The sequence below is a fragment of the Uranotaenia lowii genome, chromosome 2 (genome assembly GCF_029784155.1).
Source record: "Uranotaenia lowii strain MFRU-FL chromosome 2, ASM2978415v1, whole genome shotgun sequence".
Classification (NCBI taxonomy): Eukaryota; Metazoa; Arthropoda; class Insecta; order Diptera; family Culicidae; genus Uranotaenia; species Uranotaenia lowii.
In genome coordinates this window covers 322,191,770-322,216,682 of record NC_073692.1, presented here as the reverse complement: position 1 = coordinate 322,216,682, position 24,913 = coordinate 322,191,770, and the positions used below count along the sequence as shown (strand labels likewise).

Genomic DNA, 24,913 nt, shown 5'->3' with positions numbered 1-24,913 from the left:
TTATTGATAACTTCAATTTTCGAAAAAAAAAAAAAAAGAACAGACTCTTGTTGAGAGGACGAATGACCAAGTTGGTTAAAATCCTCTATAAATGAACAAAATAGAATAGAAAAGACTCTTGTTCAGTTAATGTGTCTAGCGTTCTAGGCGTATTGGATAATACGAAATTGAATGTAAAGCTTCCCAATTTCTTATTTTCAAACGTCCGCAAAGTGTCATAACATTATTTCATATTTATCTTTACCAAATTCATATTTTTTGGATAACAATTTACTACTTAAATTAGCACGAATTAAAAATGGTTTTAATATTTGAAATAGTTTATATGGTTTTGATTCGATCGATAAAATATCAATCCGTGTCACATCTAGGCGTCATTTATTACCATGTGCTGTGTACAAATAAAATATGCAAGAAAAAAAACACAAATAGGTTGCATATCGCCCCCACGTGCAAAAGAAATGTAGGTACTTGGTTGAGAAATAGGCGCCTAATTTTTAAATTTTTCCAGCGATCAATGAACAGTATGCTTTAGTTACTATTATCTTGCAACGACGTTTGCTAGCAACGCCTCGCCCATGGAGACGAAAAACAAACCCCTCGAAGAAAAGAAAATCTCAAAAAATGGATGCCTGACTTTTGAATTTCAGATTTTGGCAAAACAAATATTATATGTTTTATTCGATCAGCAAAATGTCAACCTGAGTCACATCTAGGCGTCATTCATAACCATGTGCTGTAGAAATGAGCTAGGAATCAAGAACCAAAAAAATCACATCAAGGCATCATATCGCCACCACTTGCATTGAAAATATGCTTGGTTGAGAAATACGCGCCAAAATATTCTCTCTGATCAGTATGCTATGCTATGGTTACTATCTTCTAACGACGTCAGGTCGCGACGCCTCGAACTTGGAGACGAAAAACAAACCGCCCAAAGTTTAAAAAAAATCTCGAAAAAATGGAAGCCATGACTTTTATTTCATTCAAAAAACTACAAATTTAATAATTACGGACAATTGATGCAACTTTGTGTTGTTTTTATTCGATATAAACCGATTCGCATGTCTACAGAATATTCTAAAAATAATTTCATTCGAATCGTTTGGGTAATTTCGGAGGAGTAGTACTACAAACACCGTTACAAGAGAATTTTATATCTATATATATATATATAAAAATGAATGTTTGTCTGTCTGTCTGTTCCCTATAGACTCGGAAACTACTGAACCGATCACCGTCAAAACTGGCATCTGAGGGTTTTTGAGGCCGGGGATGGTTTCTGTAATAGTCAAAACTCCATCTGACTTAAGGAAGGAGAGGCTTTCATACAAAATTTGTAGTTTTTCGAAACAAATTAAAGTCATGACATCCATTTTCTTGAGATTTTTTTTCCTTTGGGCGGTTTGTTTTTCGTCTCTATGGTCGAGGCGTCGTCGCCAACGTCGCAAAAGGAAAGTAACCCAGGCATAGCATACTGATCAGTAGGAATATTTTGGCGCGTATTTCTCAACCAAACATATTTTCTTTGAGGGGTTTGTTTTTCGTCTCCATGGGCGAACAAACGTCGTCGCAAGAGGATAGTAACCAAAGCACACTGTTCATTGATTGCTGGAAAATTTAACAATAAGGCGCCTGTTTCTCAAACACGTGGGGCAATATGCAACCTAAATGTGTTTTTTTCTTGCTTATTTGATTTGTACACAGCACGTGGTAATAAATGACGCCTAGATGTGACACGGATTGGTATTTTATCAATCAAATCAAAACCAAATGAAAGATTTGCAAAAATACTTCCATATTTAGATCGTGTTAATGTAGGTAGCATTCGACTTTTCATTCAAGGAACATTAGAACATGTTCAAACGTTCAACTTTTTCTGTTAAAAAAAAATTAAAAAAATATGTTTTCTTCTAGATATTGTTACTTTGGCCCAAATACACAACTGAAACGAATTTAGATATGAAGATGGGAGCTATTTATTTTAAATAATTCTGAAAAAACTATCGTACTTTTTGCTTACATACCAATTCAAGTACATACTTAACATGAAAAGTGTTTTTGTGTTACATGGCTGCATAAAAGAGACTTTTGATCCGCTTCGTTTTTGAAAAGCGAGACTTTAGAACTGATATTCAACTGGACGCAAAATTTTTAAGAGAAATTTTTAGTTTACCCTTAAAATGTTAAGAACAATATTCCCTTCTGTCAACTTACACGGTGGGGCAAGGGCAAACGTCGAGCTTTTAAGAAATTCATCTTCAAAATGATTCAATATGTTGGAAAGACCAGAAGGAGTATTCCGAATGTTGAAACTGCAGCGGAAATTGAAAATTCTTAAATGTCTTTGTAAATGAAGGTTATTTCCTTTGAACAGCATTCGATTTTAAAGCCATTACTCTGACGCATCTGTAAATAAGCTTTGCATTAACACTTGCCCCAATATACGGGACAAATGTAAACTTAGAAATTTGTTTTTGCCTACATTTTGAAATATTTGACTTTCAAAGAGAAAATTTAAAAAAACCGCTGAGAACTTATTTAGTAATGCAACTGATATTTTTTTAAAATATTTATATGTTTACCGTAGTAAATTTATTTAAAAAAAAAAAGAAATTTGCACTGTATTTGATACATAACTATAGTTATAATTTAATATTTTTTTCATTACCATGATAAGTGCTGTTTGGGTATCGAGCCGGTTAAATTTGCCTACCTTCTTCAAGCAGTGGGGGACAAAATTGAAAAAGATGGGAAAGCTCCCATGTAAATTTAAGATATAGAGCTTTTCAAAGAAGGGACCATATTTAAAAAGGTTTTTTTTTTGGGTACAGAGTACAAATTTCAGATCTTGAAAAACGAGTTTAGAGATCAAGTTTCAGTAAATAAAAAATACCATCTTTGAATTGCAATTCAGAACTGTAGCTGCAGCTCTCATTTCTAAGTTGTTGGTTCTGAAGTATGATGAGGTTTGATTCAAAAAAATGCTTTCTAAAATCTAAATTTGAATAAATTTTTACAAATTACATTTATTTCTGGAAGGTGTAGCAAAGCACAACGGGTCAGCTAGTAATAGATAAAACCCTCAGATCATTTTACGTTTAACGTAATAATCTCTTTAAATAATTTGCATTGAGAACTCTTCGAAAAGGGTGTCCCAGATCAGTAAACACATTAACTCATTTGACGCCCTGCAGCTACGTAATTCATCTAATTGACTAGTCAAGTGCTTCCGAAATGGCACTTGTTGATGAACTCAGCCGATCGTTGTTGTTCGTTCACATTCAATGTCACAAACCCCGCAGCCAACAATGGAAGACAAAATAATATGGAATCACACCATGAAGCTGCAGTAGGTTCCAATCGATGCAGGAAGTGACCCCAGGCAACAAATTCCAGTCAAACCACGTAATAAATATGAAGATGATTTGTGTGGCTCTTTCTCACGGCATGGAATGTGGCTTAAAGTTCATGCTTGATTTGGTTCGTGTAAATTTTTAATCCTGCTGGAAAGTTCAACGACAAATACAATGAAATCCCGGTATGATACGTATTCTGCTATAATCGACCACTTTCTCTTGATCCAACTAGAATGTATGAGCCTGCAGAATTAGTAGCAACTTTCTACGCAACATAGTCAAGTCGACATTCAGGAAAGTCTATTGAAACCTGGGTACAACTTGTGCTACAACCATTTAGATTAGCTAAAAGGTCGTTCTCTCGTTTTTTGCCCGCTTCATTATGCGAATGCGTTTTAGGTCGACCACAGAGTTTACGATTATTGATAAAAAAAAAACGATGGCATTATTACAAAATCAATAACGAATGAATTATTAATGAGCTGTGACTCAGTTCCCAGCACATCAGAACCCTACATTGAAGGTTTCTCTCCAGTGGTACGGCACTTCCATGTTTCTGATCTAATTTGCTGAAATTTGCCGTCTAGGGAAGGAAATCAATCGAATGCCGTCACATTTACAGTCCCATACTCTCATTTCAGTGTAATTTCGCTTACCCGTGGGATTACTGCGGCCTTCAGCTGTCAAAAATAGTCCTTGGTGTCCTCTGGAGCTAGCAAAAGACGTTCATTCACAGAAAAATACTCAATATTTCACTTGACACAATTCACCCAAACTACAATCACTTCAAATTATTCGACAAACACACTGTCCCCACAATATCTGAAATAGTTTTCAAGTCTGTCACGAGAATTTCAAGGACTCCCTCCCAGAGAAAATAAAGTTTTTTGCACACAATTTTGCAACTTATTCAAGGAACCACCACAGGACGACGGATTCAAACCCAACTACACCACACAACCATGCCGTTGACAGCCGAACGAAAACAAGAATGTAAAATCATCCCGCAAAACGGGAGCATAACATTAGATAGGATACAACGAAGGATGCATTCAGCATGGGAATTGCGGAACATGTGCGCATGACCGCCATCGGATTATCCTTGATAGCACAGTGTGTGACAACAAAATTTGTAAGGTATTGGAAATATGAACGAGGGTTGTGTGAAATGTTATCTTTCAAATAAAAAGTAAGGGAAAATATTTGAATCAATCGTTATTATTGATACTGGTCAACACGAAATTTCCAGCACATCTTAATTACATCAATCGTTATAAGTTTTGACAGCGGAAGCTCGATGTGGTTCTTTGATTTCGCCTATCACGTCAGATTTTTCCGCTTGATAGTAAGAAATATTGAGGAGGTATGATAGGGGTTTAAACCCCCCCACCACCTTCCCCCCATGAAATTTTTTTTTCCGAATCAAATCAAAATTAAGCAATTAAACTACCATAATAGTTAATGGGAAATAACTGGACCCGGAAAGGTGTTAAAAAATAAGTATGTATGTATGTATGTATTATATCCATCTTGGGTTTACGGCAGCGCCGCGGTTGTGGCAAAAAAAATAACCCACACGTCCATCTTGGCTACCACACAACACAATAATAACCACTCAATGAGACTTCTAAAGGAATGGAATCGTAAGCAGAGGCACTAACGGTATCCAGGGTGAAAAAGGGAAAAGTCTCGAGAAGCTATAACCATATTGTTGACTAACCACGATAGCATGCAAATTATAATCCCGCCGCCAAGGCTTCCGAAAAAAGAGTGCGTCCTTATTTTACAAAAAGTAATCAAATACTTTATTTTTCTCAACCATGCCAAATTCCCTTGGCATAAATTGAGGAACGTCTAGTATTCAATACGGTACTAGCATACACGGTAACCCGCTCTTTTTGTAAAACGAGGATACCCAGATGCCCCTGCCCTCGTTGTTCAAATATATTAACGATCAAACGAATAAAATGTTTTTCAACGAAATAATATAATATAATACAGTATATTGTAATAAAATATAATAAAAAGTTATATAATAAAATAAAGTTTTGAAAAAATATAATTTTATAATAAAGAATAGGCGTAGTCTAGCCGCGGAAATCTGCACAGTTGACGAGAACCTTGGCTGGCAGCAAGTGAAGACGCTGGCTCCGGATCGCCAGCAGTGGAGATCTTTTATCTTTTATGTACAATTTAAATATCATGAAACAATTTATTGAAATTTATTGAAATATTTAATGCAAATAAAGTTATATAATGCACATATATAATAATAATAATAATAATAATAATACAGTTTGATGAAGTATCGATGTCTCCAAGTGTTCTGTAAAAAGTGTACAAAAATCGGCATAATAATATTGACATCATGTATAAGTGCAACTGAAAAAAAAATGAATTAAAGTCCAGACAACTACTCGGTATTGAATTTTGAAAAGGGCGAATGCGGAAAATGTAAAACATAGAGTTATCAGCTTTATGAAAAAAAGTTCAGAGACCTATATTCGATAGTACAAAGTTATCTGAAAGATTTAATATCTTTATTGTGTATTGAGTTGTCAAACTTGAACGGATTTTATTTCGAAACTTTGATGTTATTGCATTCGCCGTTTTCTAATTTCGATACCCCATTAACGTACAATGTATTTATATTTTTAAATGCTAAAACTGCTGAATAAGCAGCCAAGATCAATTACAAAATACTTGCGATTACTTGACAATAATGGGATCATGACATTATTATTGTAGTCCTTGGTGGAGAAATAAATTACAAATCTAAGATATTTGGATTATTTTATCAACTTATGCATTTTTAAGTTTTTATTGCAGATTTTTTTTTATATCAATTGAATAATAAGACTAATTAAACACTGTTACATTTCGTTATAGCTTCAATAAATTAAACATTAATATGATTTTTCAAAACAAAAACTATGCTTAAAAATGGATGTAGATAATTTCAATTGATGTGGACAATCTGTAAGAAAAAAAAAATTTCATATACAAAGGTATGTAAAAGTGTTATGAAAATTAATAGTAATATAATTGAGGCGCTTGGGATCAGAAGGGTGCAAGTTCCTTTATGATAGTTTCGAGAAAACGCGCTTCAAGGTGTGGAGATGTTCGATTTTTTCATATTTTTCGACTTCGAGCAATTTTAATTCAATCGAAAATGTTTTGAGAAAATTATTAAAAAAATATATAAAAAATTGGGTATTGCACCAGATGTACATTGAATCATGAAGAAGCGTTAGGTATACTTAACTCTAAATTGATGATTTTGGACTGGCACCTCTCTGATCCTGAAGGCCTCACTTAAGAATAATATTTCAGTTTTCTTCTTTACCATTTGAACTCCTACAATTAAAATTGGCACGTTTTTCTACCACTTTTTAAAGCTGAATAAGAAACATCACGAAAACACTAATACATCATATAAAAATTGATACTACAACGACTACATATGTGTGAATATTATGATAATTGGAGTTGAGTATATAAGTTAATGAAATTTGAGTATATAGCGATGGCATTTAAAAAAGCTCTGATTGGCTGAAATTAAACTTTCATTAATTATTGTACTGCTAAAAAAACGAAATCAATAAAAATTTGGAGTCCAAAACAAATTTAATGAAATTAATGATTATCGTAATCATTTATCCTTCGATTAATCGATCCTTTAACGATGAGAAATTCTGAAATGATAAATATGGACACAATGACTGACAACCTGTTGGTTGTCAATTTTTAATAAAATTTAATATCGAAATTTGGTTTGAAAAAAAAACATTTATGCAAATGTACTTAGCTTTTGTTTTACGGCTTCTGGTTCAAGCTTTTTTCACGCATTGAAAGACCAGCGCCAGCTGATTGAGATTCGATGTTTTTTCAAGACTAATGACACTTCAGCCTATTCACCATATTGAACATGTCGGGGCAAGTTCAAATGAGCAACATCACCTCTTTTTTGCTTCCCTCCCCCTCACTGAGCTTGTATTTTATTCTTTCCCATTCCATTCATATTTCTCACGAACACACTTGAGACCCGAAAAGTGCCTAGATACAAGATGGCTGAGTATTTGAAATCACAATTCTAGAGTTTGTTTTGATTAAGTCGTATGAGCCATTGAACGTGTTTTGAGAAAATCAGTGTTTAATTTTTGGATTACCTTTTTAATTCTCTTTTAAACAATATTGCTTCGAGTGATCTAAAAATATGATAGTCTTTTCAAAAATGCATTAGCTATAAGCTGTTATATCCGAAACAAACATAAGCATGCTATTTACCAGTGAACTTGTACTTACGACGTATCGGTTGACTAATTTGGCGCAAACGTCATAATGTTAATCTTAGAATCCTATCCATTAAATTAAACAAAATTATATAAAACTCCGTGTTTTCATTCAAAATAATTGATACCTCTAATTGTATGGACATAAAAGTTAAATTTACATGTCCTTAAAAGCAGAATTCGTAGTTATTTTCGAAACGTCGTAAGAACCAATAAAAAAGGTTGTGAAAATTGAATCGCATTTGTAATTTCGAATCATGTTTCAAATTGTTATTTTGTGAATGTTGTCCAGAATAATCTCAAAATGGGCCAATTTATACAATAATAGATTAAGAATAGGCTAGTGTATGTCGTGACTGATCGATCCTTTTTCGGATGAACTCAAACACAAATCGTCTCTTCCTTTACACAAACTACGCATAAAACACATGTATCCCTTTTAAGCTCTCTCTATCAACTGAATGCATGAGATTGTTTTTTCATCGAGTATGGGGATGATTCTCGTTTTCTCCAGTCGATCAACCGAAGGAATAAGAGAGTCTCTCTTTTCTGGAATCGGCATATCCATCTCCGAACGGAATCTCGAAACACGGTAATACAAAATAAGCCGGAATAAGTTTATTATTTGAAACTATACAACTACTTTAATTACAATCATACCACAACAATTCGCATTATTGTATTCTGCCTTATTTATTTATTTTTTATGTAATTGACAATATTCTCTACTTATACTTTATTATAATTTATGTATATAATAATTTTAATCATTTGAATTATAGTATAATCAATATTCTTTAAAACCTCCAATATTCTCTACAGGCATATCCATCTCCGAACGGAATCTCGAAACACGGTAATACAAAATAAGCCGGAATAAGTTTATTATTTGAAACTATACAACTACTTTAATTACAATCATACCACAACAATTCGCATTATTGTATTCTGCCTTATTTATTTATTTTTTATGTAATTGACAATATTCTCTACTTATACTTTATTATAATTTATGTATATAATAATTTTAATCATTTGAATTATAGTATAATCAATATTCTTTAAAACCTCCAATATTCTCTACAGTGTACTCTAATCGAGTATAGTTTAGTTCATAACAGTGAACTCGTACTTACGACCAATTGAATAAAGTTTTTGTCGGAAAGGTCATTTTGTAGATCGTAGAATTTTCTCAATATGTGACGAAAACTTATTGTTATTTAAGCTTAGTTAAAAAAGGAATAAAAAATATAATAACGAATAAAATAATTAACAACAAAACGGTGTTTCACGAGATTCAAAGTTGCTCTATGATATCACCGAGGGGATCCAAATCATCGTCAAAGTTCTCGACTTCTAGTTCCTCATTCTCATCCGCACGTTGCTTTCGTTTACGACCACGTTGCAGTGGAGCAACTTTTTGAAGAAGTTCTTTATAATATTCAGTCTTTTGAACATACTTCATCAGTTTCCTTAAGTCCTCAGATTTTGCTTCACTCAATTTTATACGCTCGGTATTCATGACCGGGACTGATATCGTTGTTGGATTATCCGTATTATATTCCCTGATAACAAACATTTCACGAAAGCAATCATTACCGATATCATATTTAAAGTTTACAGCATGAGGGTGATCGGTGTTGTATGAAAACATCATTATATCAGCAAATCGAATTTTTTCTCCTGAAGTGTCGGTTTTTGGAATCTGGTTCCGGGTTTCAAGGATGCTGAAATTCTTAAAATCGTCCAATTTCATTTGCACAACATTTAGTGGGGTCGATCGTTGGATTGAGGCTATCATGACCGCCCAGTCCTCTGGTACCTCAATGTTAACCGTTAATTTTCTTTTGCAGCGTTCGATAGCGCCATGGATAGTATCGACCTGCATATGCGAGTGTCCCGTGACCATAAATTTGTGGTCCAAACGCATCGACCGTCCATTGCTCTTACACCGTTCAATAAAGTTACAAAAAGTGAACACCACGTTTTTGTTTTTATTTTGTCCCGCACACCGGTCGCTGTACATAATGACATGGCTAACTGATGTTGGCATTCCCATCAAGTCTTTGATAAGACAAGAGGCTATTTCGTTTGAGCCTCGCTTTGCTATTGTCTCATCCCATAAATAACAGGTTCCAGAGTTTTTTCCAATGTGTGTATTAAATATTGTTAAATTGTAGACATAAAGTTGCCGACAATAAAATGCCTGACCACAAGTAAGGTACGGAGTTGGAAGCTGTTTCTGTAAATCAAAAGAGAATGTTCGAACTGTCGGATCATTTGACTTTGCAGATAAAACATCAACCTTTTTTGATTGATAGACGCGATTTGCAGCTTCCAAATGTTCATCTAGTTTCGATTGTAATGCTATCCTATCTGCCTCAGATGCGTTTTTTATGAGGCATCGAAGTTCGTCACATCTACCACACGTATCTACACTGGGTTTCTTGAAACCTAGCCCCATAGATTTAAAAATGGACAAGTAAGTGGAGTAATGTGCCGGCTGCCAACTATCATTCTCGCATTTCTTTCGATACAGCTCATACATCCTAGAGACATTGAGGTCAGGAGCCAGATAAAGCTTACTTGTTTTTTCTCTAGCATAATGGCTCGAATAGAGAGGGAATGATTGTATGTGCTTTTCAATGTACGTTTTTTGTTCTTCCGTTAATTTTCTAGCTGAGACATTTCGTTCTCTCTGGTCTTCAGTAGCCATTCCTGTTCCTTCAATTTTCGAAGAAATACATCTCGTTTTCCTATCTTTGACGTCAAATGTACTCATATACATTTTTTTGCATACGACCACGCGATCTCTGATTCCTGGCTAGTAATACGTTCGGCTATACACACGTTTTGAATTGAAGACCTGTAAATAATATAAACGACATGAATAAGTCACTATACAACACCATTCAAGAGTTAAAATTAGGAATGAGTCTCGATTAAAATGACAAAGAGAAAAAAGCATTGAAAGAAAAAAGCGTCGAAATTCGAGCAAATAAAAACATTATCATTTTAACATTAACATTCAAGTTTGGATGAAAAAATATCAGCTTACCCGAGTTCGCCTCGATCCAAAGACTTTCATGTGAGCCGCCAGGAACTGGTTTTGACCTGATCGTTTAAGGCTTAGCAGATGTTTTAAAATTTGTTCTCTTATGCTGTCAGGATATTTCAGATAACATTGGCGCCTGCATTCGCAAGGGGGACCGATTTTCCTTGCTGGGCACGTCGTTCCGTTCGTTCTAGTGTACTGCAACCCTTTTTCCCGAAGAATCCGATTAGTTATGCGTCGGTTGCCAATGCGTTTTCGTTCGGGTAGAGTTTCATTACACTCAGCAAATGGACCCGACAAGTTGAAATTCAGTCCTGCATCATTTGAAACAAACAATGGATCGACGTCTGGAATCACCGTGATATCATCCACGAAACCATTATCTATAAAAAAAAGTAAGAAAATATATTAAAATTGAGATACAAGAATACTTCTGTAAAAGTTTTACCTGTATCTTCATCTGAGGATTTTTCACCTGCTTTTCGTAGTATGACTTCACTGAAATTTAGAAAATATTCCTGAAGACTACGATCATCTATCAGGTTGGTGTCTTCCTCGGTAGAAGTATCGTAATTTTCATCATCTGAGGGACGCCAGGACAAATCGGAATCAGAAAAATCGAAGCAAACTTCGTCGGTCTCTTCCTGTTCCGAAATTACCTTACTGGACAATCCTGGGCCAGTTGTAAGCGGGGATGACAAAATAATACTTTTATTTGCATCCGTTTTTGGTGAAGGTCCAGAGACGCTAGTCGGATCACGTGGAATCGCCGAAGAGCTAGCTGAATAAACCGAAAAATTTGGATTCATGACTTGCTCCAGCTTTCTTTTCGGCGTCGACGCCTGAATGCGGTTGAATGATGGCTGCGTTGATAAGTTTTGAGTTTTATTGGCTGAAAACAAAATACTACGAGTGAGATCTTGAACACACTATAAATTAAAAGAAAAATACTCACCGTCCTTATTTTCGACCGATATCTCCGCCAGGGGCTGTCTGTTCGGGGGCGAAGGTTTCAGGCCTAAAACTTTCACGCAACCGCTGTTTTCGTCGTGTGAAACACTGAGAACGGGCATTCCCGAATACAGTCTGGCGTAACACCGATGCTGACGCCCTGTATTTATCCGCATCGAAGCACTTGTTGCATTTAACAAGTGAGGTAGCTGCCAACTTCTAGACAGGTTACCAAATGATGTTCCTGGTAGATCCCCTGTGCTTGAACGCAACAAAGACCTATTCGGCCCAAGTGTAATATTTACAGCTTCAGAAACCGGTGCTTGAAGCGGTCTTCCAGGAATGACTTCAGTGGACTGGACATTCCTCGCATCTACTAGTGACTCAGCTGGTCGCTCAAGGAGTGCTTGGGCTGCATCTGTATGGGAAAGTTTGATTTTGAATTACATCTTAAAGCATCATTTAATTTTCAACAACTTACCCAACAACAATTTGAATCCATCCATTTTAAATTTGCAATGAAAAACTTTCAATGTTTTTGAAAACTCGCAAAGCGTTTGGTTTGCTGCACAACGTCGTAAAAACCAAAACAACAAGCTGTCACTAGTGACCTTTTGCTCCACGGCAAATCAAAACGTTGTAAGAGCCAAATGCACTCGAAAAGTTTTTAGGACGTATTTCGAAAAAGGTTGCATGAACAAATGAGTGGATTTCTATGAAAAATAATTATACGTCGAAATTTCAAAACTTTTTAAATTGCTTTATTTCCTATGTATAATCATGCGTGTTTTTTTTGTATATGAAGATCACGATAAGCAATCGTTTGCCGTTAAAAACTCTATTTTGTTTACATTGGCTCATACGACCTAATCAAAACAAACTCTAGAATTGCACTTTCACGCGCAAATTAATCTCGACTCATCTTTCCATTCCCAAATTCACGAACCCACCAGTCACTTCTCTACGGAAATTCTGATGAACATTCAAATGCACACCTATCATAGCTGAGTTTGGCTACATGGCCTCTCTCCCATCTTCATTAAAGCGCTCAACCAGCCATACGCGCATACGCCCAAGACGATAACGGGAAACAACGTTTTCTTCCTTTCCGACCGACCGACCGACGCCGCACAAGTGTGCGTGATACCTCTCAATTCTCCTTCCACCTATCTACCTTGACACGCTTGACACCAAGCCTAAATTCACACATAGCCACTACGCGACTAGCGCCAATATCCATACCGATAACATTTTTTTTCCAACGAACGGCAACTGAATAAAATAAGGCTGATTCCCGGGACTTTTCGAAGCGTCCCTTCTTCCAATCAATTGTTGAATAATTTAACATCACAGAAAAGCCGTAACCCTGCTTTAGCATGAATTGATACCCTATTTCACAAAATCGAACATGCAAACGTTTTTAACGAGGCAAAACACTTCGCGAAACACGACAGCGAGAGAGAAGAAAATGTACGACCGATTCCGACGAAGAGCAACCGCGAACTCTGCGGAAAGGTGTTAAAAAATAAGTGTTAACAAACATGTGAGAAAATGGGTTCACTTCCAGCGGAATTGCATCCTACTTCAAATCTTTACAAATTTTTTTATTATAAATTTGGAATAACAATTACATTTTACTATAAAGCATAGTTCATCTTAAATCTGGACGCACTTTATATTATACAACAGCGCTCCTAGTGGTCGGGTCTGGAATATTTTGACAGTACTTTGTTTTGGAATGTTTTCTCTATTAGGGCTGAAATGGGATGGAAACGAAACGAAACGAAACGAAAATTAATTTTGGACACCCACGTCAAAAATCCAACATGGTCAGGTTCAAAAATCGCGAAATCGTTGAAAATTGTCAAATCGACCGGATGCATCGTTTTCAAACTTTTCCCTGAAATGCATACTATCGATCAGCAGGTTTTTACCATGCTTCATAGTGGATCTAAGGATCGGAAACTGCATTTGAAGGTGTTGAGAACGATCAAGGTAAACCCAGGGCATCGTCCAGAAATTCATAAATCGGTGAACCGTCAGAAGAATTCGTCTGCGCGAAGGAATATAAACTTATCGGGCAATAAGACAGGACATAGAAGCAGAATGTAGTAGCCAAAGAACGTATCCGGAAGTTATACAACAAGGTTCTAACGAAGTACAACGGATGCATTCTCATGGATGACGAAACGTACGTGAAGATGGATTTTGGGCAGCTTTCAGGCCAAAAATTTTATAAAGCCGCTGGTCGGAGTGATGTTCCCGGCAAGTTCAAATTCGTTTTTGCCAATAAGTGTGCAAGAAAGTGTTTGATCTAGCAAGGTATTTGCAGCTGCGGACGAAAAACCCCGGCTTTTGTGACAAACAAGACCATGCACTCTGAAATGTACAAGGAGGAGTGCCTTAAAAACGTATTTTTTTTTCATACATTAGATCTCACAAAGGACCAGTAAAGTTTTAGCCAGATTTGGCAAGCTGCCACTACAACAAAGAGGTACTACAGTGGTGTCGGGACAACGGGATGGATTTTGTCGAAAAGGACTGCAACCCACCCAACTGCCCTCAATTCCGCCCTATCGAGAAATGTTGGGCAATTGTCAAGCAGAAAATGAAGAAGAATGGTAGGACGACTCGGGATGCAACAGAGATGAAGTGATGGTGGAACAAAATGGCCGTTGAGGTCAGCAACAGGGTGTCTAAACTATGATGAAAAGTTTTGATAATTTGTTTGTTATTTTCCCTTTAAAGTGTAATAAATGACTTACATTCTGAGGTCAAAACATTTCTATTTTGTTTACATAGCTCCGAGATAGACCCTTTTTAATGCGTCCAGATTTAAGATGATCCATACTTTATATCAGCCAGAAAGGGCGCTTCCGAGTTGACGCCATTAATGCGACTAACTTTTGGCGCTTCGAGCTGTGGGTTTTGTTGGGCATCGCAATTCGTGACTCGGATGAGTTGTTCGAAGTGCTCAGTCCATCGTTTGAGCTGATCGTTCTTTTAACGGCATTCTAGTATTAGTCCTTGCACCACTAAGGCGGCGAGAAATGTCATATAGAAATCGGATATCTCCATTGGTGGCTGTAGTGACCCTGGTATAAATTTTCACTTTAAAAACACCATTTATATTTTCAACTGAGCAAAACGCGACATTTATTTACAACGTTAGTTATACGAATGAATCTTCGGTTTTTCTCAATCGTATGAAGAACGAAACCTCTCGCGCTCTCTTTTTCTCTTCAGCCGATGTTACACTCTACCACTGATTTAGTAATGTTTGAGTGATTACTTTCGTCTAAGTTGGTGATGAACAGCAATTTTAATTAAGATATGTGAATTATGTGTAACGAAGAAGAACGCGTTTATATTCTTGTTATGACTTATATCTGTGTTATTCTAATTTGTATTATTATGCACTATCATTTCCTACATTACCCCCTTTCTGTACAGTAAATCAGTAAATTCTGATATTCAATAAAATATGAACCAATACCAATATCGATTTTCAGCTTAAGGAGCTAACACTTTCATTAAAACTCTGCATCAGAAAAACATTAGTAAATTATAATCTCGATCTAACAACCAGATTTTGAAGATTCAACAACCATGAAAAATATTTGATTAAATCATTTGTCTCCGGACTTGACCCGAATGACAATAAAAGGTCTTTAATAAAAATTAGTAATAATAATTTGTCTCAGGGCAGCTGAAAGCTTGAATTGTATTACCTTACCCTTCTCACATGAATACAAAAATAATCGAAAAGCACTTTCTAAAAATCATAATTATTATTATTATTATTATTAATTTTCAATGCCGAAGACTATCGTGTTTGTTCCATTTAAAAGAACTTTCGCACCGGTTCGACTAGCAACACTTTTACAAGCGAAATGATGTCATGCGCTGGTTTCTTATTTATTTTTCATATCACTAGGTTACGTAAATATGTAGTACGGTTTTATTTGTCGAAATCTCAAATTTTCACTGACGTTATCACTTCCACTTGTAACACATAACACCCAAATTTATGTTTCTATCTTAAGTGTGTATTTATTGTAAACAAGGAATCATTGGTTGTTTTTGTTTTTCAATCAAAAACAAAATCGATTGCAGCTGCAAACCGAAACTGTTCCGAAACGATTCTAAACCTGCATTGGAAACACCTTACCGAAAGGACCACTAGCTCTTCAATAAGCAATAAGCCTTAGAAACATTGACAATGTTTTCGTCACAGGTTAGTCGTTGTTATTCTTTTATCCAGGATGATTCATCCCTTTGGACAGGTTAGTTTTATTTTTAATTGTTCGCTATTCCTACTTTTTTTTTAGGTTTGGTGCAAAATTCGAACCCTTTCACTGAGGCAGCACCAAATAACTACCACAAAAGTATCAGCGACAAATAACACTTCCTTCCAGACACGATTTACGAGGATCAGTCCCCTTTTTATCTAGCAAGCCAATGCACAACCTTGCAATTGCAGTGAATGCATCCAACGTGATCCACCTGGAACCACAAGTACAGCTCGCTCAACCACTAAAAAACTGTTTTAAAACAAAGGACTTCGTTCTACAACACCCTTAAATAAGCGAAATTCTTGGAATAGGATAAAATAATACTGTACTGATGCTTTGTTGCATCTCATTTATCATAACACAAAACATCATGCTTTCGCCTAAAGGCATTCGCTCGTGAAACACTTTTTTTTCGTAGTGTGTACTAAACCAATAATTTTATGAGAAGTTTTAGTTGACAAACATTTTCTGTAAATTATTTTATCACTTAAGCTGGCTGTTTCACTCTCTCGTTGCAGAAAAAGCGATGAAAAAGGTTATTTTAGGAAAACAAACAAATTACGTGTGCTATTGCTTCATGATTCCTTAAGTTTTTGTTATATCGCATCTATAGGTTTTTTGAAAAATAGCATTGTACAAGACTTTCGCTGACAGTACTAAAATAAATGTAAGGATAGATAGATAAGTCTTGCTTTAGTACACATCAGAATCATGAGCCTGTTTACCATATTAGTCATTACACTACCTTGATCAGGGTGAGCACAAAATCAAAACTAAACCTCGTAAAATATATTAAAGATGATTCTCTACATCCAAACTTCCAACAACAAGGTCGTCTCTACCGCTTTCTTATTTGTCTTGCATAACTTAAGTTACAATTATACCTATTTAGTAGGGTTTTTTTAAATTCAGACTTGTACTCAGAATACAAAATTAAACTTCAAATCCAGCTTAGAAATCTTAGTTTCAGAATGCTATCCGAAAGTAAGTTTTACTTCTCTGCATCTCTAAATCGAATTTAAAAGACTTATTTATCACTGATCTTAATTTCGCTTTAGAATCATAATGAAAGTTCAGTTTAATATGAGACTCATAGTACAAATTCATATTTAAGACACCTGTACTCAAACCCAGATTCATACCAGAAAATTGAACAATGTATGTCATATGTAACTTATAAGGTGTTTTTTTTTTTTAAGCAAGAACTTTTATTTAGATATCTTATAAGCGATCAGGATTTAGCTATTACAACCGACTATTGCTTCGAATTTCAGTTTCAAGACTTAAAAATCAAATTTCAGAGTAATCGCACATTGTATACTTATCATGAACCTTTGTCAGTAATGTTGATTTATCGTGGTGTAAATTTTAATATATTTAAGTTAAGTCTTATTCCTTGTCTAAATCTAATACATCCTCCTTAAAAGGCATACTTGATTACAATCAATCATTTTTAAGTCAATATAAGTTGTCAAACACACTATGTAAGTAATTATATCGCATAAGCCGTTTTACTTTCTCATGCAAGGTCAAGCGAAAAAATCACAAATCTCATTGCTTTGGAATTTCCCAAGTATAAATTCTTAAATTCTACAAGTAATACAAGCAGAAAGCATCTTTTTTTTTAAAGTTCATGGATTATAAATGGTATTTAACAGCAAGACTCCGAAACTTTACCAGCAGTTTTTTTTTTTTTGCTTTTTGTTCATATCAAAACTGTTTTATCAAGGATTGGTGATCGAAGTTTCAACTATTCAAATCAATCAATTTCAATTCATATGAATCTTATGAATTGCACATCTGTCCTTGTTATTTTCTCACTCACCAAAGGTAACCCAGATCTCTCATGAATTGCCAACTTTGCTATCGAACTTCCATGTTCGATTTGAGATATAGGAAGACTCTCGGATTCCAACCTTGTATTCAGAACCAAATCTCTAGTTCAGATTACGAAAACTCTGGATCCAGACTATGATTCAAGGAAATGCACATTTATACCTTTCCACCCTATACAGATTTGAAAACGACCCTTACCTTGGTTTGCAGTTCAATGTGTTCACATCCTTGAAGAATTCAAGAAAATAATGAATAATAGATTTTTATTATTTTTCTTTCTTTTACCTTAAATTCTAGATAAAAAAAAAACTTGAGTTCAGATTTAGATTGCTGACTCAAGAGTAACTTTTGTTTTTAAAAGAAAACTGGATAGACAGTTGCCTCTCCATACTTAGACCAAGGTTTCCAATATCACAACAAGAATCGATTCCATTTCCGACTCTACAATCATATAAATACACTAACATCAACCGTACAATCTTCAATATTGAACTCCTGTTTCAAACTATGATTAAGATTATGTTTCAGGTTCAAACATTTATTTTAAGAAAACAAAATACTCTAAATCAGATATCTGTTTAATTTCCAATTTTTTTTTTTTTTTTTGGTGGATAGACTGAACTAGTTGAAATCAATTTATGAAGGTGTGAATTTCTAGCAACATATCCAGACACATCCATACTTCTGTCAATCACCCATCGATCATCTTCATTGATTCCTTCGGTAAAAACTAGACCCTTGCTCGACCGGAATTAGATCATAGTACATTACTCCAGCACTTCCGCAGAATAGCCTTTTTTTTTAAATATAGATTGCAGTGCAGTATCCTGACCTCTCACAGGGTATGTTTTCAAAGATCGAGTCCTCTCGCTCGACTTCTGATGAACATCGAGAACTCTCGCTCGATTTTTTCCGTTTAAATAGCATTTTAGTATCCTGACCTCTCGTAGGATAGCTTTTCAAAGACCGAGTCCTCTCGCTCGACTTCAATAATGCGGATCGAGACCTCTCGCTCGATTTTTCTTTTTTTTTTTCGCATTTCAGTATCCTGACCTCTCGCAGGATAACTTTTCAAAGAACGAGTCCTCTCGCTCGACTTCAAAATTGCAGATCGAGACCTCTCGCTCGATTTTTTTTTTATTTAGTTCGCATTCCTGACCTCTCGCAGGGCAACTTTTTTAAAGACCGAGTCCTCTCGCTCGACTTTAACAATGCAGATCGAGACCTCTCGCTCGATTTATTATTTATTTATTTATTTTTTTTAATGTAGATCGAAACTCAGCATCCTGACCTCTCGCAGGGTAACTTTAACTAAATATCGAGTCCTCTCGCCCGAATAATTGTATAATATTTAACTCTTCTATATTTTGTATAACCTCACGCAAAATACCTCCATAATTTTTTTTTTTTACAGACCTTTTCTAGAAATGTGTGACGACTGTAACATCGCCATCTTGATTTCTTTCATAATTCAATTTTAACTTTCACTATTCTCAATGTTTCTTTTTGTCTTACACTGACCAGAATACAAAATTTTATTCCCTCTACTTACCTTTAGGGAGCTATATATTGTCCTTTACCTATCTGCGCCATTGTAGTGACCCTGGTATAAATTTTCACTTTAAAAACACCATTTATATTTTCAACTGAGCAAAACGCGACATTTATTTACAACGTTAGTTATACGAATGAATCTTCGGTTTTTCTCAATCGTATGAAGAACGAAACCTCTCGCGCTCTCTTTTTCTCTTCAGCCGATGTTACACTCTACCACTGATTTAGTAATGTTTGAGTGATTACTTTCGTCTAAGTTGGTGATGAACAGCAATTTTAATTAAGATATGTGAATTATGTGTAACGAAGAAGAACGCGTTTATATTCTTGTTATGACTTATATCTGTGTTATTCTAATTTGTATTATCATGCACTATCATTTCCTACAGTGGCCACTCTTTTTCCCTCACCGGCTAGGGAGTTTGTCCAGGCTCTCTTGTCTCTTCTACAAGCTCGATTAACTGCCTTTTCCAGCTCCGCATATCGTAAGCATCCTCCAAGTTTCATCCGACATCCATTCACTCCTTCTTCCACAAACTTTACCGAGAGTACCATAATGGCTCGTCATGATTAAGGCCAGTGTTCTGAATATCACTCATTTTCAATGAATGTTTCTGATTGCACTTCGCACCTGAACGTGCAGCGGTCGGGTTTCGTTATTGATTGCTACTGGACCTACCCGATCATCGATCGTTCAATTCATCGCTAAAATACAGATCACCTCGCACGATGCTTGCTGTCAAAACAGTGCAGCACCATCATCAAATTGGAATATCACCAATGCGCAATGCATATGGCGAATCTTGTTGGTCTTCGATCAGGAGTGAATGGATCAGGCAGTGAGTGAATGATACATGAAGCCGATCATTAGCGTATTTTGTTTGATTTGATATAAAACAAATTAATAAATTTATTTGTTGTTATAACGTTTTTTAACATCAGTATGATCAAAATCAAATTGCAGTTGTGTTTGTGAGGGAAAGATGTTCACTTTCGCCGTGTTTTTCAATTTTTACAAGTTCTCTTATTAAAATGTCGTACGTCACGTTAAAACTACTGAGAATTTATGGTGTCCCGTACAACTGTTTGATTTTTCTCGTCCTGCAAAAAATAATTATTAATTTCATATAATTCAGGCAGATACTGAGTGAGCTACATTCAGAATGGATCAGTTTGTATCTCACTCATCTCCGATATGCGATGTTTGCTGAACCGATGATTCTGAATGATGCGACTCGGTTTGCATAGCTGATAGGAGCGCTGATCGAGATTGCATACCAGCCAGGCGAAGCAGTAGCGAGAGGCGCTATCCCATTATACAATCGGAATGTTTCCAACAGGAAACGCATCCTGAGTGTTTGTTTTGATTGATTTTCGGACCATTGATTAAGGCATTCTTGATTCCACACCACTGTTCTTCGACTGTTCTTCCGTCTGTCGGAAATTGAAAGGCTCGGGACTCTAGCTGTTCAACGTATGCCTTTTTTACCTCTGGATTCTACAACCAGCGGACGTCATATCAACACCCGACTTTCTGCTCTTGCCGTTGGCCACGCACAACCCTCAGTCGTATCTCGCCGAGGACGAGGGGATGGTCAGATGCAATATCTGCGCTTCGTTAATTGTTGCGGACATCAAGAAGGCTCCTTCTCCATTTTTTTTCCTGATGCAGATGTGGTCCATTTGATTCACCTCAATTAACGGTACATAATTTTAAAAAGAAGAGAAATGTTACATGGCATCTTGGAGTGCTGTGTTCAAAAATATAGATGGAGCGTTTACTGCTATTCTGCATGGATGAGGCCCTCAAAATCAGATAGAGATAAGTGCCCAGATGAAAATTTCGAGAAAACGCGTTCAAAGTTGTCAAGGTGCTCAATATTTCCTATATTTTTTTTTAATTCGAGCAATTTTAATTCAATCGAAAAAATGCTAAGAAGAATCGATTTGAAAACTTAACTCAAAATCAATTATTTAGGTGCTCCCTCTGATTCTGAGGGCATCAAATATGATTGTGATAATGACTGAAGTTGCGTAAATAAGACGAAAACAATATTTTAATATACATTTTTATTGTTAGTTTGTTTTATTCAGTGAGGAAAGGTTACTACAAAAAAAGACAATTCTACTCGAGAGAAAATTTATGCACATTCCAGCATTATTGGTTTCAAACGGTTCCAGTCTCGTGTTGTAAAATAATGTGATTTTAAATATAATTTTTAGAAACGTCGCTGGTGAACTGGTAACCAAACACAGACTTCCGACAATCTAGTACTTCACTTTTCATTGTCAGAAGTCTTCCGGAAGTCAAAAGTCCGGACTTCCGAAGTAAAATTTAGTGCTGGCGCTATTATAAATTTTATGTTAAAAGGTTCTGTTTAGGTGTATTTTTCAGATCGATGCGTGCGTGACGAAAACTAAATCCTGTAGCAGTCGTACAGCTCAAGCTAAAATTTTTCGGTATTATATATAACTTTTGAGTATTATTTAATAACTTGTGTGTCCACGTTTACTAGTTTACTTCAATTTTTTTTTATCTTTTTGTCATCAAATTTCTGACATTTCTAAGATTTGTAAGAACTACAATAATAACTGTCCCTGAATGACGAAACCAAGGCCGTGTCAACAGGTTCAGTTTGGTACTATTCAAATTTATGAACTAAAATTTGTAAAATTTTGTGAATTAACTAAAAAAATATTTTTTAGAAATTTCTTCTGGCGTGGGCGTGAGTATTTCGAAAATTTCAAATATTTTGGACAAACAACATTATTGTATGGTAAATTGTTAAAGCTTGATCATTGATCAATGACATTTTCCACTTTTTAAAGTAGGGGAGAGTGGGGTATCATGGGCCACTTTTTTTCTTTGCTTCATAACTTTTTTGTTATAAAAGATAAAAGGAAAAAAAATAATGGAAAGGTTTTCTATATTTTTAAGGTATCATTAGGCATTTTTGTTTTGTTTTAAATAGGGTAAAGGACCCTAAGACAACGGCTTAAGGAAGCTTTTTTCATTATTTCAATAGAATTGCCTTCCACGTTGGTTTAAAACTGATGTTTAGTAATTGAACTATATTTCTAATACTGTTTTATGAAACTATGAAGGAAAAAGATCAATCCATTACGTACTTTTTAGTCAATTTATGATTTATTTTCCTCTTCCAAGTTCCTTCATTGTCGTACCAGGTTCCTAATTCCGTCGTACAAGGAGACCGAAATTGTCTCAATTTATTCCACCCTCTTCAGAAATACATTTAAAATTTTGCGGTTGCGGTTCATGCAATTGGCATTAGCTTACCTCGAACGGATCAACCGCACAGGATAACAGCAGAAGTTCTTTCAAATAACCAGTGGCAATAAGCCATGAAACTAGGATAGCTTTATTGTAAACAGGTCTACCATTGCTTGGCTAATGCATCTGCAGGCAGCAAAATATTATACCTTCTATTCAATTATACCGAAATTGTCCCAAACTATTCCTCCCTCATGAGGTATAGATTTGAAATTTTGCGGTTGCGGTTCATGCGAAATGCTATTATTTACTTCGCACGGATCTACCGCGCAGGATAACGGCAAAGTTCGAATGAGATATAAGTCGCAATAAAATAGTCTTGCCAAGAAATCTCAAGGTAGCGTTATTGTAGCTAGGTACCTTTGCTTAGCTAAGGCAATTGCAGGCAGCACAGTATTAGACCTTACAAATTGAATCCACCCAGCAAATGTATTTTCTACCAACACACTCTCCAACGGACAGGGCTGCCATGATCCAGGATTTGTCTGTAAGATAAAATTTCATAACATTCATACAGACATTACATACAGAAACTACCCATATTTAAAGAACATCAACATTTTTAATAGAACTATATGTTTTTCTACGTAACGAGACTGAATAGTAAGACATTTGAGGATAGGCAGAATCACATTTGCGTTTTGTCAACATGTGTATTCTTATACATGTGGGAACCCTGGCGAAGGATATCGAAACAAAGCAACGCCACGTTGATGCGTGTAATGCGCATTAGACTGGTTCAGCTCATCTATTCGAGTTTTTTTTACGAGCGATAAAACTTTTCGACTTTTTCATTCAAACTGTAATATGTCAAAAATGACAAAACATCTTTTGTTAAAAATTCACTGAGAATTTATAAAATATGAAGCAAACATGAGTCAAGTTTTAAAACTTATATGGTAGGAATTAGCATAAAAAAGGGGTTCGATTTTGTTTTATATGTTTTATATGTTTTTTATCCAAACTTGTATTGAGATCTAAACCAGAGACTCGTGAACTGTTATTTCGAAGTTTAAATTATTCATTCAACTAAATTCTCTTGTCATTTTGAACTTCAACGGGAGTTTTTTGCATCTATTTTCCATGCATCGTCAAAATTCAATAAAAATCGAGGTTATCGGTCCAGGAATTGATATTTTTTCCTCGAGTAGTAATTGATTCCCATTTAGAGAATTTCTGAAAACTGGAGAAGTTTAAGTTTTAGTTTTCAAGGATCTTTCAGTGAACATTCTGTAGAGCAAAGCGTTAGGTCATATGTAAGATATTGCAGTTTTAATGAAAGAAGTTGAAAAAGTCTAATTTTCATATAATTGATGAGGTTATGTATTGGCTTTTCGGTCTTATCAGGTCAATTATAACACTTTTTATATGTGCTTCATCCAACGTTTCGAATTATATTAATTCTTTATCAAGGAACTAAAATTAAATACAGGAGCATAAAACATATTTTCTCATAATAAATATTAACATTAATTACTCACTCGGACATTCGTGTTATTGTCCAAAGCAGATGCACTCCTACAGCGTTCATCAATCGTCGGGATTCTGGCTATAAATTTTGAATTTGAACTCTCATTTCATGTCGGAAGTGAGGAGGAAAGCTTGCGTGTGACTTACGTGTCCAATATTCTGGTATCGGCCAGGGCGTCGGCGCCTACTCCGTCGTTTTGGAACGCGTCCGTGGCAAAACTTCTATCACTCGACTCACTGTTTGTTATTATTGTTTGAGTTTTCTTTACCGCCAGAACCCGGCGTCCATGAGTGCTTGCGAGTGTTTGCGAGAGAGTGAAACACTCCGCCGTACGAGATTGCTCTCCCGTCTGTGTCGCTCTGGATGTTGACGGTATTCGGGGTACTTTGTATGTAGCACATTTCGAGTACCTCTAGGTGCCTACGGTGTTTGTTGGAACTGTCTAGGACGGTGGCTTTATCGAAGTCAAACATGTGCTCCTGTTCGAAACAATGTTCAACAACAGCTGACTGCCGCAGTTCCCGGATGCTGGGGTTTGACGCTGTGGCCCCTGTTGCTAATATGCGTTTCAATTTGGTGACATCACATTTATGTTTCGACATTCTAGTCCGTAGTTTATAGCTGGTCTGCCCAACATAGCATTTGGAGCATTCTTCATCTCGTTCGGGAGCGCCTGCGCATGGGATATGGTAGACCACATTGGAGCGATCGATCGGCGATATCGGATCTTTGACCACAGGCAGTAGGCTGCGTATCGTGTGCTTTTGTGTGGTGCCGATGCGTACATGCGGGTAATCCGTCTTAAGTG

At 35.8% G+C, this 24,913-nt stretch overlaps 1 protein-coding gene across 1 annotated transcript in view; it reads right to left on the bottom strand.

Moving 5' to 3' along the window:
* Positions 1 to 4,345, bottom strand: part of LOC129743869 (protein Fe65 homolog) — a 383,733-nt gene extending 379,388 nt beyond the window's left edge. Inside the window, exon 1 of the mRNA XM_055736090.1 lies at positions 4,016 to 4,345. The gene's annotated coding sequence lies outside the window, so the exon portion shown is untranslated. The remainder of the gene's footprint in view (positions 1 to 4,015) is intronic.
* Between the last annotated feature and the right edge of the window lie 20,568 nt (positions 4,346 to 24,913).